The sequence below is a fragment of the Protopterus annectens genome, chromosome 4.part0, assembly GCF_019279795.1.
Source record: "Protopterus annectens isolate FY-2018-M chromosome 4.part0, PAN1.0, whole genome shotgun sequence".
NCBI classification, from domain to species: domain Eukaryota; kingdom Metazoa; phylum Chordata; order Ceratodontiformes; family Protopteridae; genus Protopterus; species Protopterus annectens.
In genome coordinates this window covers 568,565,539-568,582,756 of record NC_056733.1, presented here as the reverse complement: position 1 = coordinate 568,582,756, position 17,218 = coordinate 568,565,539, and the positions used below count along the sequence as shown (strand labels likewise).

General features: G+C 39.3%; 1 protein-coding gene across 1 annotated transcript in view; it reads right to left on the bottom strand.

Moving 5' to 3' along the window:
• Nucleotides 1-17,218, bottom strand: part of TRPV4 (transient receptor potential cation channel subfamily V member 4) — a 1,138,869-nt gene that overhangs the window by 423,236 nt on the left and 698,415 nt on the right. The window lies entirely within an intron of this gene.

Sequence of the window (17,218 nt, the reverse complement as noted above, 5' to 3'; positions counted from 1 at the left end):
AATGTGATTGTGTCTGCTCTTTCCTATTTCAAGAGATAGCAAGAAAGTCGCTACATAAGGAATTATACAAACAAGATGTAAAAAGTAAAGTAAGAAAAATCTTTTCTTATATTGCATACACTGGCATCCCTTTTTCACCATTTTGTACATCAGGTCAGTGTCACATCAACAGTGAGCAAATTACCTACACAAAGATATATATATATATATATATATATATATATATATATATATATATAGATATATATATATAAAGATTTATACACACACTATCTATATATATATATATATATATACACATATATATATATATACACATATATATATATATATATATATATACATATATATATATATACATATATATATATATATACATATATATATATATATATATATATATATATATATATATATATATATATACATATATATATATATATATATATATATATATATATATATATACATATATATATATATACATATATATATATATATATATATATATATATATATATATAGGTTCTCCTTCCTTCCTTCCATCTGAATGCATGCAGTTTCTTGACGTGTTAAGCAATTGAGAGGCATTTGAAACTGAAACATCAGAGAATACCAGTGGTGAGAAGTTTTCCCTTTCCCCATTATTGCATGATCTCAGAGCTACTAACTACAGCTATACATACATACATACATACATACATATATATAGATATGCATGGACGCACAGATATACAAAACACAAGTGTGGTGTGTGTGTGTGTGTGTGTGTGTGTGTGTGTGTGTGTGTGTGTGTGTGTGTGTGTGTGTGTGTGTGTGTACATACTATGTATACACAGTTCTTGGATATGGGGTACTCTGTCCTGCAAGTGGGTGTGCTGAAACAACGTTTTGTTGGTTTAGGATGTAGATCAATGACGCAGTTTATCAGTTAGTCTGAATCCATGAAATAAGTACCAACGCTGAGTCATCAAGTCATCATACACTTATATAGTGAAAGAAAAAGGTAACAGAAACCAACAGTCAACAAGTTATGCATCCAACAGCTTTTTATTTAAGGACGGGAAACACAAATGACAAACTGCTTTTGCAACATCAAAATTATATTAACTTTTGTAAGAAAGGCTATTTTATGTCAAAATACATTATCAGATGGGGTTACTGTCAAGTCAATCACAGTTTCAGCTAAGGTAAATGGATCAAGGAACCAAAGAGTGGTACCATTATAACATAAAAACCACACAGACAAGGAACCTAGGTTGTAGTAATAAAGGAACACAAGCCAGTCCACTTGAACTTCAGCAACAGAAACAGCTTTAATAAAGAACAAGATTAAGAGCTCGTGTCTGCAACAGTCTTCCTCAGAATCTGGTGGATCGAACAAGCAGATCAATTTAAATAACCTTCTTAGGTTCATAGGTGTGTACTACGCTAATGGCCCTGGAGTCTTTACAAGCCTAGCCCATAGAAGTGCCCTGGCATTGTACAGCCCAACATTAGTTCCCAGTGCCTCTATCAAGTACAGCCACTGGAGTGATCCCCGGGGTGAACTTTCTATTACCCATCCACTCATCAAGATTTCTCTTGAAGAGTGACAGCAAGGTGCACTGCTTGACATGTATGGGAAGTCTATTCCAGAGCATGGGCAGTCTCTGGGTGAGGAACCTGTCCCTCCAGCATGTTCTGTTGATTGTGGTAATGAGGCTGAAGACTCTGGAGGGTGTGGTTTGGAGGGATTGGGATTTCTTTAGATGTAGCATTTCTAATAGAACTGAGTCAGGCATGGCTTTGTAAGTCAAGCAGAGATCGGCTCTAAGTAAGCGACATGAGACAGAGAATAGCTGGAGTCTTTTGTGTCTGTCCATGTAGGACAAGTGTTTAAAGCCTAGGATCCTCTTCATGAGGTACTTCTGTGGCCTCTCCAGCTTCTGCAGGTGTCTACTGAGGTACAGGTCAAATGGGGTATTAGACTCAATGATTGGTCTAATGAGGGAAGAGTAGAGAGAGATGATGACCTCTTTCTTCCTAGATGCAAAACCCTTGGTAATGAGATGTGCTACATAGAGGGACTTTCTGACCACAGTGGCAATGTGGTGGTCGAAGGAGAGGTTGCTGTCAACCTGCGTCCCCAGATCTCTTATAACGCCTTCAGTGTTCACTGGGCTCCCATTGATTTGGTAATTAATGGGAAGTGAGTTTTTACCAAGGGGATGACTATGCATTTTTTGACATTAAGCTTAAGGCCATGTTTTGACACAAGTCATTGGTCTCAGTGAGGCCTTTCTGTACAATGTCTGCATCACTTGGGGAGTAAATAATGGCTCCCAGCTTGCAGTTGTCTGCAAACTTGGTCAGCCAGAGTCCATTTGTGTTGGCCTGGACTTCTGAGAAGTAGAGGCCGAACAGGAAAGGACCCAGGACCAATACCTGTGGGACTCCACTCGTGACTGGTCAGCAGTCTGACTTGGAGTCCGCTACTTTCACACTGTGTGTTCTGTCTGAGTCAGTTTGCAACCCACCTAGTGATATAGGGGTTGATGGCTAGTTTGGTGAGTTTATCAATAATTCCCAAGTGAGGAATGGTAACAAAGGCCTTGGCCAGATTGAGGTAGGCTGTATGCACTGCCTTACCTTCATCTACAGCCCTGGTGACTGACTCAAAGAAGTCAACCAGGTTGAGCAGGCATGATCTCCCTTTCACAAAGCCAAATTGCATGGGGTCTAGAGTTTGGATATTTCCTATATCTTTGTTGATCAGGTCCATGATGACGCGCTCCATAGCTTTACATACCAGACTCATTAGGCTAATGGGATAATTCCCAGGGTCTGTAGTTGCTCCCCCTTTATGGATAGGGATGGCTATAGCTGTACACCATTCGGTAGGGACAAAGCCTGAGGTGAGGCTGTGAGAAAACAGGGCACACAGATGTGGTGCCAGTTCGCTTTGTAGCTCATGTAAAACACAGTCAGGGATATTATCGGGTCCCGTGGAAGCTGTATTCTTGGCCATGGACAACGCAGCTTTAACCTGTGCTGCAGTAATGCTGGGTGCCTGGCATTCTTCCGGTACTGTGATAGGTCCTTTGGGGGGTGGTAAAGTTGGCACTGAATCGGTCAGCCAGTATAGGAGATATCATTGTGCAGTAAATCAGAGCAAATCAGGGTATTGCTGTGGAGGTTATTGATATAGCTATAGAAGGCTTTGTTGTTGTTTTTAGTGTCTGCCGCAATTCTGTCTTCATAGCTGGTTTTAGAGTATTTGATGAGGGATCTCAACTTTTTACTGAGGCTAATAAGGGAGTTTTTCCAGTCTTGGGACTTCACCTTTTTCTGCAACAGTTTCTTTGTTCTGTTGTAGAGTTTATTAATGACAGGGGATCACCAGATTGGCTTCCTTTTTTTGGAGGAGAGTGTTTTGGTTCTGTTGGGTATGGCTAGCTCCACACATTTATGTACATGTTCATACAGTGCATTGGTGTATGATTCAGCAGTCATACAGCTATTTTCCATTAGCATGGGTGCCGTGAAGTTAGCCACTCTGTTTTTAGGAGTCCAAAGTCAGCTTTGGAGAAGTTTTTAAGGTAGTTACCTTTGCAGGGGGTGTGGGTGAGATTTGGATTTCCATGATGATTAGTTTATGGTCAGATCTGAATAGGGAGGGGATGACTACTGGTGTAGAGCAATGGTCGCCCATGTTATTATAACCAGGTTCCTCTAGTGGGGATCAGAATGAGCTGGTCCAGGGCATTGGAATTGAATTCCAGGAAGTATAGGGCCAGTGTATTGGTGCTTGAGTAGTTTTCTCAGTTGATGGAGGGGTATTTGAAGTCTCCTAGTAAAAGGGGGCTGTGTTGGACCTTGATGGATTCCAGGATGCTTAGGAACGTGGCGTGAGAGTCTAGGACATGGTTGGGGACCTATAACAGGCTATGACCTGGATCGCCGTCTTATCCAATGTTAGTTGTACCTGAAGTATCTCAGATGCGTTATGCTAAGCTACTAGTCTTGAGGTGTGCATATCCTTTATGAATATGGAGACACCACTGCCTTTGGACAAAAAGGTGTGAAATGAGTTGGGCCAAAAGGTGTGAAATGAGTTATAGCCAGGTCTCCGTTACAGCACAAATGTTGATGTTCTTCATTTTGAGGAGTGCTTCAAGCGAGTGCATCTTGAGATTTAGACTTCTAGCATTGAGCAGCATGACCCTCAGATTGCATTTATTTACAGCTGTTATGGTGTAATTTGGTCTTTGGAACACCGCCTAAAAAAAGGTACTATGAGGTGGCGAGAGCCTTAGCCAGTACCCGAAAACTCAGGAGTGACAGATGCAGGCCATCTCTGGCAAAGCATCAAGGTCTGTCAATGATGTCATCTGAAGCAGACAGATACTAGATCACCTTAGAATTACACCAGAAACTTAGCCAGTTGTTGAAGGCAACCATTTTCTGTTTGTGCTGCAGTATCATTCTGGGTGATGATAGGATACTGCTCAGGGCTAGTGTCATACCTGCCTGGGACACGTAATCCGAGAGCTCCACCACGTCTCTTTTCATGCTGTCCAGGGAGGTGCATCTCAGGTCATTCACACCCACATGGACAATGACAGAGTCATACTTGTACTTGTTGTGGAGTGTGAGTGCATGTGTTATGTGTTGGATTCTAGCACCTGATAGACTGATAGACATCTGACTGTTACCTTCTCCTTATCAACCTAGTGAGAGGGACATCTTGTCCAGTAAAACTGAAAAAAACACAGCATGAGCAGTAATGCACAGTATACACTTGGAATAAACAAAACACATAAAAACAGTACATCTTACATCAATCAAAAATGTTATTAAAATTATATAAAATCAACAGTGAATAATCATGAAATCTGTTAAAAAATGTATGTATGTAAAAAGTAAATCTAATACTCAATACTGTCACAGCGTTGCAACTTTTAATGCTAAAACCTGCTAATGCAAATTTTATCAGTGATTTCAGAATGTTTATCTGTCCCCAAGCTTAGCTGACATTTCAGTTCACCACTTCCTAATCATTCTTCCCATAACGGCCCCGCCCCGGTTTATTTCCATTTTCTCTAATATCATAAAATACAATAAAATATTTCAAAACTTTTACATTTAATGTAATATCTATATATACACGTGCACTGTCCTTTTTTAGAAATATCACACTCATGCTCATAAATGTATTTTTCTTAAAGCCCTCTCAGTCTTGTCAAAATAAAAAGCTGGGCATGCTGCACATTTAGCAAAATACACTATACCCACTTTAGAGAAAAGGTGACCTGTAGATCGGCACCCTGATTAGACAATGAATATTCTCCAAAAGGGTGTTACTCTGCAGGTATTGCCTGCTGAAAAAAAAATCTGCCACTTCACAGCATCGTATTAAGCTGCAGTGGAGCTTGTACTGAAAGTAACTTAACAGCCTTGATTATTTTACACTCACTTAGCTGCTCTTTTGCTGTTTACCGAGTATGAAATAAAAATAAATAAATAAATGTGTGTTTATTTACACCTGTGTGAAAGTGCATGCGTGCATGAGAGTGAGAGCGAGATCAATCACGCTATTATTTTACACTCACTAAGCAGCATTTGTACTGTTTAGCAAGTGTAAAAAATAAATGAAACAAAGTGTGTGTGTGCTTATTTTTCTGTCTGCATGTGTGTGTGTATGTGTGGTTGCATGCATGAAAGCGGAAGTGTGTGTGTGTGTGTGTGTGTGTGTGTGGGAGAGAGAGTACAGAGTAAAAGCAATCAAGAAGAGGCAGCAGCAGCAGTTAAGAGGTTTGCATACCTCTCAACCTCTTAGCTCTAGAAATCTGCCTAAAATAAGGTGGGAACAAAGGCTCAAAATAGGAACAGATTTTAAACACTGCTGTTATAAAAATCACAAAGTTGTTTGAATAATAAGATTTGTGTTAGCATGTATTTTCTGAAACACAAGTGTCAGAGAGAGAGAGAGAGAGAGAGAGAGAGAGAGAGAGAGAGAGAGAGTGTGAGTGAGAGTGATTGAGATCGATCAACCACTGGCAGTAGCAGTAAAGAGATTTGCATACCTCTCGACCTCTTAGCTAAAAAAAATCTGGATAAAGCCTAAAATAAAGCAGGAACAGATTTTAAATATTATTCTTATACAGTTACAAAGTTGCTTAAATAAGAGGGTTTATGTTAGCATGAATTTTCCAAAGGAAATAAAGTCTGAAACTCAAATGTATGTCATTATTTAGTGACTCCAATCCCAAATGACTAGCAACAAACTGTACGTTGTAGGAGTAAAGGGCCAAAAAAAAATAAAGTAAATATCTAAATATTTAAAAATTTTTTTTTATATTTTGGACATAAAATGCTTCCTCCAACACCATGTAAATATACTACAGCAAGTCTGAAACATTAGGAGGAGGAACTATTTTATATCAAAAATATATTAAAAAATAATATACTTATAAAAAAGTAAATAAGTAAAATACAACAATTTTGCAGAAAGCCCATTCTCTAAGCACAATAATACCCCACAGGATGTGTGTTACTGTGTAAATAATACCCTTCCAGGGTTGTAGAGGCCTGACACACCCATGGGCAGGCATTATTTACACAATAATGCACACTGTTGGGCATTATTATTTGCGTAGCTCACCTGGTCTCTGAATCTTCTTGAAAGCCTTCAGTATCAGAATGACTGCCATCATTTCCTTGATACTGTAACACTTCTTCGGTCAATTGTTGTTCTGTATTCCCTTCCCTGGACTCTCAAGTTTGCTGTATGAGCCCCAGCAGCTAAGTCTAAAATAGCCATGCTTAGGTTTGGACACTGCTGCCTACACAGACCTGTTCACAGAAACCTTATACATGCGTATTAATAGCTGCATGGAGGCAGCTGTACCCACCAGGAAGACGTACAGAACTAATTAAAAAAAAAAAAAAAAAAAAAAAAACAAGCCACCCTGGTGGAATCACAGCATCATTAGGCTGTATAACAGAAGGAAGAAAATCATGGGAAAAATGATGAGGCGTAGCACCCAACAAGATAAAAGCACCGTCATCAAACTAAACAAACAACAAAGAGGAAAAATATTAATTTATTTACATTTGTTGACCAGGTATGATGGTGGGGACTTTGTTCATGCAATGACAGTATGGTAGGGGTCATGGCTCAAGCATTGACAGTCTGATGTTGCTAAGGGACTTGGCTCAAGCGAGGACAGTCTGATGATGTTAGGGGACTTGGTTCAAGTGATGACAGTCTGATGATGCTAGGGGACTTGGCTCAAAGAATGACAGTCTGATGATGTTAGGGGACCTGGCTCAACATACGACACTGATGATGCTAGGAGACTTTGCTCAAGTTATAACAGTGTGATGATGGTGGGGACTTGGCTCATGCGATGACAGTCTGATGATGCTAGGGGACACTTTTTGGTTAGGGGAGAGTGAGAGCAGTACAGTGTATAGGCAAGAGAAGAGAGAGAGAGAGAGAGTTTATAGCATTGAGGATGGGTGGAAGATAATGAATGTTTGGATTATGCTGTGATAAGAATAGAAGCTGTGTTATTGCATCTACTAGTCATTTTGGCATTATTAAGTATGACATACATTTTTGTATCTAATACAATGACTGGCTGACATTCACAAATGTAAATTTTCAAAGATAGCACACAAATGTTCACACTCTACTTATTGTCCATTCCAGATGACAATGCGTATGTTTTCACTCAGTACTTCTTAAGTGGTACCAGGTTCTGACCATTAACCTTTCTTTTCCTGCCGTCTGTACTGGTCAGAGAATTGTTCTGTACATGCACATTTTGAGTCCTTACACATCAAGTGCCCGACATAAAATATAATTCCAGTATTTTTTTTACTTATACACTTTTACTTGGACCCTACTAGAATCACCAACCAGACTTTTCAACACTTTCTTCACTTTTAAACCAAGCTTAATTTTTTTCTCCCAGGATACCTCAAAAGATTGTCCAGTAACTTTTAAACTTTATTAGACAAATTCAATGCCTTAAATATAGAGTCAGATAAATGACTGAATTCTGCAGCAGCATCAAGCCTAAGAGCAACACTTTAATTATCAGATTTTCTAACCAGAAGTCTTTACTTCTAGTTCCAGTATTATGTACATTCAATGAACACATCCAAGTGATATTGTACACTGTACAGGCTGACCATTTATGAAAAATAGCAGCTTAATATCAACACTGGAAGTGTTTCTGTGTCTTAATCTTTCCAGCTTTCATTGGAATTTCCCAGTTGTATAATCATTTTTATTTTAGGTTTGTGATCTTTCTGTAACAGGATTTTGTTATGCATCATACTTACTAACTTAAACTCATTTTTAGATTATACAAACTTGTGATGCTTTACCACTGAGCTAACAGTGTAGAATAATTATTAATTTAAACAATTAAATTCTCTACACGATTATTAAGGAAACAGAGTGAAATTCATACCTCCTGAGGAGTCCATTACACTGAAGAGTTACTTATAAAATATTTGCAACCAGACTTGGAGAATGGTCAAATGGAGCTCTAGGCAGGCTATAGACCATGGCTCCACAGTCTTTCCAATATCACATTATTTGTTTGTACCTTCTCAATTACCATAAACACTTTTCAAACCTGACAGTGTGCATTACTTTATTCTTTACTTTTGCAATAATCAGAGACATCTGGATTTAATTTAAACCTTATATGTCAAATTTTACTGCACTTGCTAAACAGAACAAAAACTTGCACATTAAAAGCAGACTTGGCATGAATAATAGTAAAACTTGTCTTCCCTTGAAACTCACACACACACACACACACACACACACACACACTCACACAAAACTCTTACCCTGAGTAGTACACACACAAAACTCTTACCCTGAGTAGTACACACACACAACTCTTACCCTGAGTAGTACACACACACAACTCTTACCCTGAGTAGTGCTCGGCTGCCGCCATTAATCCCAGCTGTATCCCGCTGCCGCCATTCATTAATCCCGGCTCTGCTTCAGGGCTCCACTCTGTCCCCCATGCTGCTGCTGCCATCCATTTCAGGGCTGCGCCATTAATCCCGGCTCCGTATCCCTGGCCCTCTGTTCCCCATGCTGCTGCCATCCGTTTAAGGGCTCGCTCTATTCCATGCTGTATCCACGTCCCCATGCTTCGCGGTTAATTCCCACCGTTAACTTAACCACTTTCTGTTCCATGCTGCTGCCATCCGTTTAAGGACTCACTCTGTTCCATGCTGTATCCACGTCCCCATGCTTCGCGGTTAATTCCCGCTGTTAACTTAACTGCCAGCCAGAAATGATGATGTGAGCTCCTTGTGCTCAATTCCGACTGGCTGGTAGCCTGACGGTGCTGATGTCATTGTGCACGTGATGATGTCAGCTCCGACAGCGTGAACATTTTAAAAAATAAAAGAAAAAAATCGTTTGGACCCCAAAACTCGGTAAAAAACGAGTAATTCTGAACGGTTGAGAGGTCTGGGCTAGTGTCATACCTGCCTGGGACAGGTAATCCAAGAGCTCCACCACGTCTCTTTTCATCCTGTCCAGGGAGGTGCATCTCAGGTCATTCACACCCACATGGACAATGACAGAGTCATACTTGTACTTGTTGTGGAGTGTGAGTGCATGTGTTATGTGTCGGATTCTGGCACCTGATAGACTGATAGACATCTGACTGTTACCTTCTCCTTATTCAACCTAGTGAGAGGGACATCTTGTCCAATAAAACTGAAAAAAACACAGCATGAGCAGTAATGCATAGTATACACTTGGAATAAACAAAACACATAAAAACAGTACATCTTACATCAATCAAAAATGTTATTAAAATTATATAAAATCAACAGTGAATAATCATGAAATCTGTTAAAAAATGTATGTATGTAAAAAGTAAATCTAATACTTAATACTGTCACAGCGTTGCAACTTTTAATGCTAAAACCTGCTAATGCAAATTTTATCAGTGATTTCATAATGTTTATCTGTCCCCAAGCTTAGCTGACATTTCAATTCACCACTTCCTAATCATTCTTCCCATAACTGCCCCCCCCCATTTATTTCCATTTTCTCTAATATCATAAAATACAATAAAATATTTCAAAACTTTTACATTTAATGTAATATCTATATATACACTTGTACTGTTTTTTAGAAATATCACACTCATGCTCATGAATGTATTTTTCTTAAAGCCCTCTCAGTCTTGTCAAAATAAAAAGCTGGGCATGCTGCACATTTAGCAAAATACACTATACCCACTTTAGAGAAAAGGTGACCTGTAGATTGGCACCCTGATTAGACAATGAATATTCTCCAAAGGGGTGTTACTCTGCAGGTATTGCCTGCTGAAAAAATAGTCTGCCACTTCACAGCATCGTATTAAGCTGCAGTGGAGCTTGTACTGAAAGTAACTTAACAGCCTTGATTATTTTACACTCACTTAGCTGCTCTTTTGCTGTTTACCGAGTATGAAATAAAAATAAATAAATGTGTGTTTATTTACACCTGTGTGAAAGTGCATACGTGCATGAGAGTGAGAGCGAGATCAATCACGCTATTATTTTACACTCACTAAGCAGCATTTGTACTGTTTAGCAAGTGTAAAAAATAAATGAAACAAAGTGTGTGTGTGCTTATTTTTCTGTCTGCATGTGTGCGTGTATGTGTGGTTGCATGCATGAAAGCGAAAGTGTGTGTGTGTGTGTGTGTGTGTGTGTGTGTGTGTGTGTGTGTGTGTGTGTGTGTGGGAGAGAGAGTACAGAGTAAAAGCAATCAAGAGAGGCAGCAGCAACCTCTTAGCTCTAGAAATCTGCCTAAAATAAGGTGGGAACAAAGGCTCAAAATAGGAACAGATTTTAAATACTGCTGTTATAAAAATCACAAAGTTGCTTGAATAAGATTTGTGTTAGCATGTATTTTCTGAAGCGCAAGTGTCAGAGAGAGAGAGTGAGTAAGAGTGATTGAGATCGATCAACCACTGGCAGCAGCAGTAAAGAGATTTGCGTACCTCTCGACCTCTTAGCTAAAAAAAATCTGGAAAACAAAGGGGGAACAGATTTTAAAAATTATTCTTATACAGTTACAAAGTTGCATAAATAACAGGGTTTCTGTAAGCATGAATTTTCCAAAGGAAATAAAGTCTGAAACTCAAATGTATGTCATTATTTAGTGACTCCAATCCCAAATGACTAGCAACAAACTGTACATTGTAGAAGTAAAAGGCCAAAAAAAATAAAGTAAATATCTAAATATTTTAAATTTTTTTTTATATTTTGGACATAAAATGCTTCCTCCAACACCATGTAAATATACTACAGCAAGTTTGAAACATTAGGAGGAGGAACTATTTTATATCAAAAATATATTAAAAAATAATATACTTATAAAAAAGTAAATAAGTAAAATACAACAATTTTGCAGAAAGCCCATTCTCTAAGCACAATAATACCCCACAGGATGTGTGTTACTGTGTAAATAATTCCCTTCCAGGGTTGTAGAGGCCTGACACACACCCCTGGGCAGGCATTATTTACACAATAATGCACACTGTTGGGCATTATTATTTGAGTAGCTCACCTGGTCTCTGAATCTTCTTGGAAGCCTTCATTATCAGAATGACTGCCATCATTTCCTTGATACTGTAACACTTTTTCAGTCAATTGTTGTTCTGTATTCCCTTCCCTGGACTCTCAAGTTTGTTGTATGAGCCCCAGCAGCTAAGTCTAAAATAGCCATGCTTAGGTTTGGACACTGCTGCCTACACAGACCTGTTCACAGAAACCTTATACATGCGTGTTAATAGCTGCATGGAGGCAGCTGTACCCACCAGGAAGAAGTACAGAACTAATTAAAAAAAAAAAAAAAAACACCCTGGTGGAATCACAGCATCATTAGGCTGTATAACAGCAGGAAGAAAATCATGGCAAAAATGATGAGGCGTAGCACCCAACAAGATAAAAGCACCGTCATCAAACTAAACAAACAACAAAGAGGAAAAATATTAATTTATTTACATTTGTTGACCAGGTAGTGTCGGACTGGGCCATGCAGCCCGTTTTCAATGGAGACCCATGAAAAAAAGCTCCAGCAAGTATAAATAGGGAATACAAAAGATAATAAAGTTGATACAATAAAATATCCAAGTAAAATGATAAATAAATAAAAATAAAATAAATAACAGTACATGTAGAACATTGTAGTACAAAAGTACATTAAGAAAAATACAGGTGCAGTTGGCCTACATAAAACAGCATTACAGTACTGCTTAAGAACAGTAGATTCACAAAGATCACAGATAACCACAAGCACATTTTTTTTCTTATTCTTTAGGTTTGTTACCCAAGGATAGAGACAAGGGAAATTTGTTGGAGAGCGGGGGGTCAAGAGAGTGGAAGTTTATGAAGTTAGAATAGGTGGCAGCAGAACAACAAAGAAATTATCCTGGGTCTGTACAAGAGCAATGTCAGTGTTTAGTAAAGTGTTCTTTTAGTGCTGATTTGAACTTGTGACTGGGTTTTTTAGGATGTGTTGTGGGAGTGTGTTCCAGATTTTGGCCATTTTATGTGAGTAGACAGTCTCTGTAGAAGTTGTTGGATTTAGTTACTTCTAGAATTAATTTGTTTGATGATCCAAGGGATTTTGTGTTGGTATTTTGTTGGACTAAGTCTGTGAGGGCTGGATACTTGTTGGGTTTATGGATTATACTGTGTGCAGTGGTCAGTTGGTTGAGTGATAATATGCTAGGTAGCTCAATCCAATTGAGCTAGTGGAGGATGAGATAGTGGTGGGGTTTCTGGGGTTGGTTACTGAAAAATGTTGCTATCTTGTTATAACAGCTTTCAAGTTTTTTTAAATCTGATTTGCGGAGGGTGGCAAGGATTTGGAAGCAGTAAAGCAGGGTAGATAGTAGGTGGGATCTGGCTGTGGCTAGTCTGGCATGGTTGGATAGAAAAGGTTTTGCCCTGCAGAGACAGAGCCAAGTTTGCAGTGGACTTTTTAATTGTCAGGGATATGTGCTTATCGAACTTTAAACAATCATCTATAGTTACCCCTAGAGGTTTAGTTTGATTGACAGGTTCAATCTGTGTGCCATTAGTGGAGTAGATGGCGAAGGGGAAGGGCTATTTTTAGTTTTGTTGAAGCCGAAGACCATCAACTTAGTTTTGTGAAGCACACAAAAACACAGAAGGATCCAAGGACAGCAAGGAATTCCAGTATAACTTTTGTTTAATGTAGAACAACCAGGTACATAAGCGCTTTCATAGCAAAGCTACTTCATCACTAGTGGTAGTATACCTTTTAATATTAATTGTAGATAGTCATGTGATGTGTTGAATTGACTATATAATGGGTTATGTATATGTTTTAGTATACATCTGATGAAGTAGCTTTGCTACAAAAGCGCTTATGTACTTGGTTGTTCTACATTAAATGAAAGTTATACTGGAATTTCCTGCTGTCCTTGGATCCTTCTGTGTTTTTTGTGTGGTATACATTTTGACTTTTGCTGGATTTGAGTGCTGGTTGAGGCTTGTGGTCTGTGTTCTTACTTAGTTTTGTGAAGGTTGAGTATCAACTGGAGAGTTGTGAGGTAGGTTTCTCTATGTCTTGTAGAGCTTTTTGTGTTCTAACTTGGAAGTTCCTGAATAGTGGGGGCGGAACATATAAGAGAGGTGTCATCGGTATATTGAATAATGGAGGCTGGTTGAGTAGATGTTGAGAGGTTATTGGTAAACAGGATAAATAGAAGGGGCCCGAGAATGGATCCTTTGGGTACTCCATGGAGATTGGGAGTAGGCCGGAAAGTTTGTTATTCCATTTGGTAGCCTGCTGTCGGATGGAAAGGCAGCTATTATTAAGAAGAAGTTGATGAAATACAGTTTCAAAAGCTTTGGACATATCACGGAAAATATATGAGACTGGCTGACCTTCATTTTTGAGGATGTTAACAGAACTGGTGAAACTAAGTAGAGCTGTGTTAGTACTGTGTTTGGGTCAGAAGCCGTGCAGTGTGTTGGATAAAAGATTGTTGTTAAGGACTTTGTCAAGAAGTTGTTGATGGATGCATTTTTCTAGAATCTTAAAAAATGGGGAGAGTATGGCAATGGGTCTGTATATGGAGAGGGCGGTGGAAGTACCAGCTTTGTGTAGTGGAGTTTTATCTGATATTTTCCAGAGTAGAGGGACATACTGTTCAGAAATAGAGTGACTTATTAGAATGGATATTGGGTAGGAAATGGTGGCAGCAGCTATTCTCAGAAATTCATTTGGGAGGTGATCAGCAGTGTCTACTTCTCTTTATCGAAGAAACACTTCTTCGAAAAAGAGAAGTAGACCCACACTTACGTGAAACTGCACTTTACCAAAAGTGCACTTCCGCAAAGAATGGTTCGATGAACCATTAAGGAACACTGAGGGCTGAAGCACACTACAGTGCGGAAAAGGGAATTTACCTGTTTCCCCACTGAAGTGCAATCTCAGAGTTGGTATACTTAAGTAGGGGAGTGGGGGGGCATAGGCCCCCACATGGAGGGTGCAGCAGGGCTTGCCCCCCCTGCAAAAATATTGTTTTGGTGTTCGTTAATGATTAGTTGAACCATTCTTTGCAAAAGTGCACTTTCGGTGAAGTGCACTTTCATGTAAGTGTGGGTCTACTGTTCTTTTTCTAAGAAGTGTTTCTTCGATGAAGTACAGTACACCCGATCGACAGTGAGAGAGAGAGGTTTTAATTTGTTTAGGAGATTTTTTATGAAGTTGGTTTGAATGGGTCTAATAAAATGAATCGTGATTAGGAGGTGTAGGTAGGGTACAGTTAAGGATGTGTTGTTGTTGTGTATGAGGAAGAATATTGAGGTGATAATGCGTGTTAAATTGTGTTGCTACGCATACGGTAGGGTTTTTGGTTGCGGGAGTTGGGGTTGAGGGTTTCCCTAGGTTTAGAAGGTTATTCATACATTTCCAGAACTTTTGGGGGTTGTTCTGGTGTTTTTGTTGGCATGTATGAGAATATGTTTTTTTTTTTGTCATGTTTTATTTGTTTCATGGCTTAATTTTTTAGTTGCTGATATGCTGTGAGGGAATCTTTATTTTTGCTATTTTGATAGTGTGACCAAGCTTTGTCTCTTTCTTTTAGAAGTTATTTAGTAGCTTTTGTTAGCCAAGGAAGTTGTTTGGTTTTGGTTCTTATCTTTCTTAAGGGTGCTACATTATTTAATATGTCAAGAAAAGTTTTGTTAAAGTATTGTACAGTGAGCTCTAGCTGGAGATATTTTAGGGAAGACCAGTCGCTTTGCTTGAGCAAAGTGTTGAATATAGTGGGGGAGAAGTCTTTTTTGTTCCAAATATAATGCAATTTGATGTTATTAGGTTTGATGTCTATCAAACCCAAATCTGAGGTAAGTTTGGCCTCCCAGGCCAAGAACAACCCATAAGGCATTATTTAGTTATGTCTGCAACCTCAAAGACAATACACAATTGTGTGCAGAGCTGATTGTTAATGGAGCCACCAATTCTGAGCCAGAAGATATAGATAGAAAACCTATTGGCAGACAATTTCATCTCTAACTTAACCCCTCTCTACCCCTCAACCTCTCCTCAGGAAATACCATTAAATATAACTCCCTCTAATTTCACTAGGGAACAAGTCCTCAATGTCCTCTCCAAAGCTAAAAACAGTACATCAATGGCCTCATTCAGTATCTCTGGATGCCTTCTAAAAACTATGAAACATGACCTATCAGGCACTCTGGAGTTGCTATTCAACTGTAGTCTCCAAACAGGCTTCATGCCTCAAGAATGGAGATCAGTAACAGTCATCCCTCTGCAAAAAGGTGTGCCATCTACAGACCCAGGAAACTACAGACCCATAAATCTCACTAGTCTCATGCAAAGCCATGGAAAGAATTACCATGGAAATGCTCAATAACTACTCCAAACACTGGATCCAACCCAATTTGGTTTCATCAAGAGCAGGTCATGGGTACACAGCCTTTTGGACTTATGACCAAAGCAATGGATGAGGACAAAGTGGTTCACACTGCTTACATTGACCAGGCCAAGGCATTTGACACAATGGCCCCTCAGCATTGTTAAAAACTCAAGGTTAGGTATAAACTCTTATGTCACCCAGTGTATAACCAGCTGGTTCACAGATAGGACCTAGGAAGTTAGAATTAGGGAGTCTACCTATATAACGAGGCCAGTCACAACCTAAGTCCATCAGGAATTGGTCCTGGAACTCTCCTTTTTGGCATTTACTTCTCTGAGGTCAAGACCAATGCCAGGGGTCTCTGGCTGACTGTGCAGATGATTGAAAACTGGCCATATTCATAGAATCCCCAACACTAATGTTCTTCAGGAAGGGCTGACACAGACAAAGGATGTGTGTCACAGCCATGGACTAAAATTAAATTCCAAGAAATGCATAACAGTATTCTACAAGAAGTAATCCATACCTGATAACTATCATATTAACAACACATCTCTGCTTTCGTTGACCCAGTATACAGGGACTTGGTGACACACACAGAAAGTAATCTAGACTTTTACCATCAAGTGTCTACAGTAGTGAGGAAATCATTCTATGTTGTGCTACTTGTAAACACGGTATGGCATCTAGGTCCAAGGGGGTCATTCTTCTACTGTATTCAGCATTCATCAGACCTGTCATTGAATACAATTCCCCCTTTATGTACCTAACCAGGCACATCCAACAACTGGAATGTCCACAGAGGTCCCTCACTAAAAGAATACAAGGTTTAAGTAACAAGTCCTATACAGAATACCTCAAAGCCTATCCCTATACTTCTCCTACAGGCTGTTGAGGGAAGATCTATGCCTGGCAAATAAGTTTTGTCAGACCCCACAATGATGGACTTCTTGCATATCTGCAAAACACACAGCACCAGAATTACCCATTTCAAAGACTTAAAACTTTCCTGTGATATAAATAGGATCTGCTGGAGAGACAGATATGTATCCCAGAGACTACACAGTCTCTGGACAGGCTCCCCCATTCATGTGAAACAGAGTTCCTCCCTAACCCAATTCAAGTGCAACTTGGACAACTGGATAGGGAACAGGAAATGCATCCCTAGTTTGGCAACTATTTCTCTAATGGACACAGGCAGCCTGCAACCTGTTCATCTCCCAGGCCCCTGCTTGTAAATGTTACATCTCCCAAGACCCTGCTTACACTTA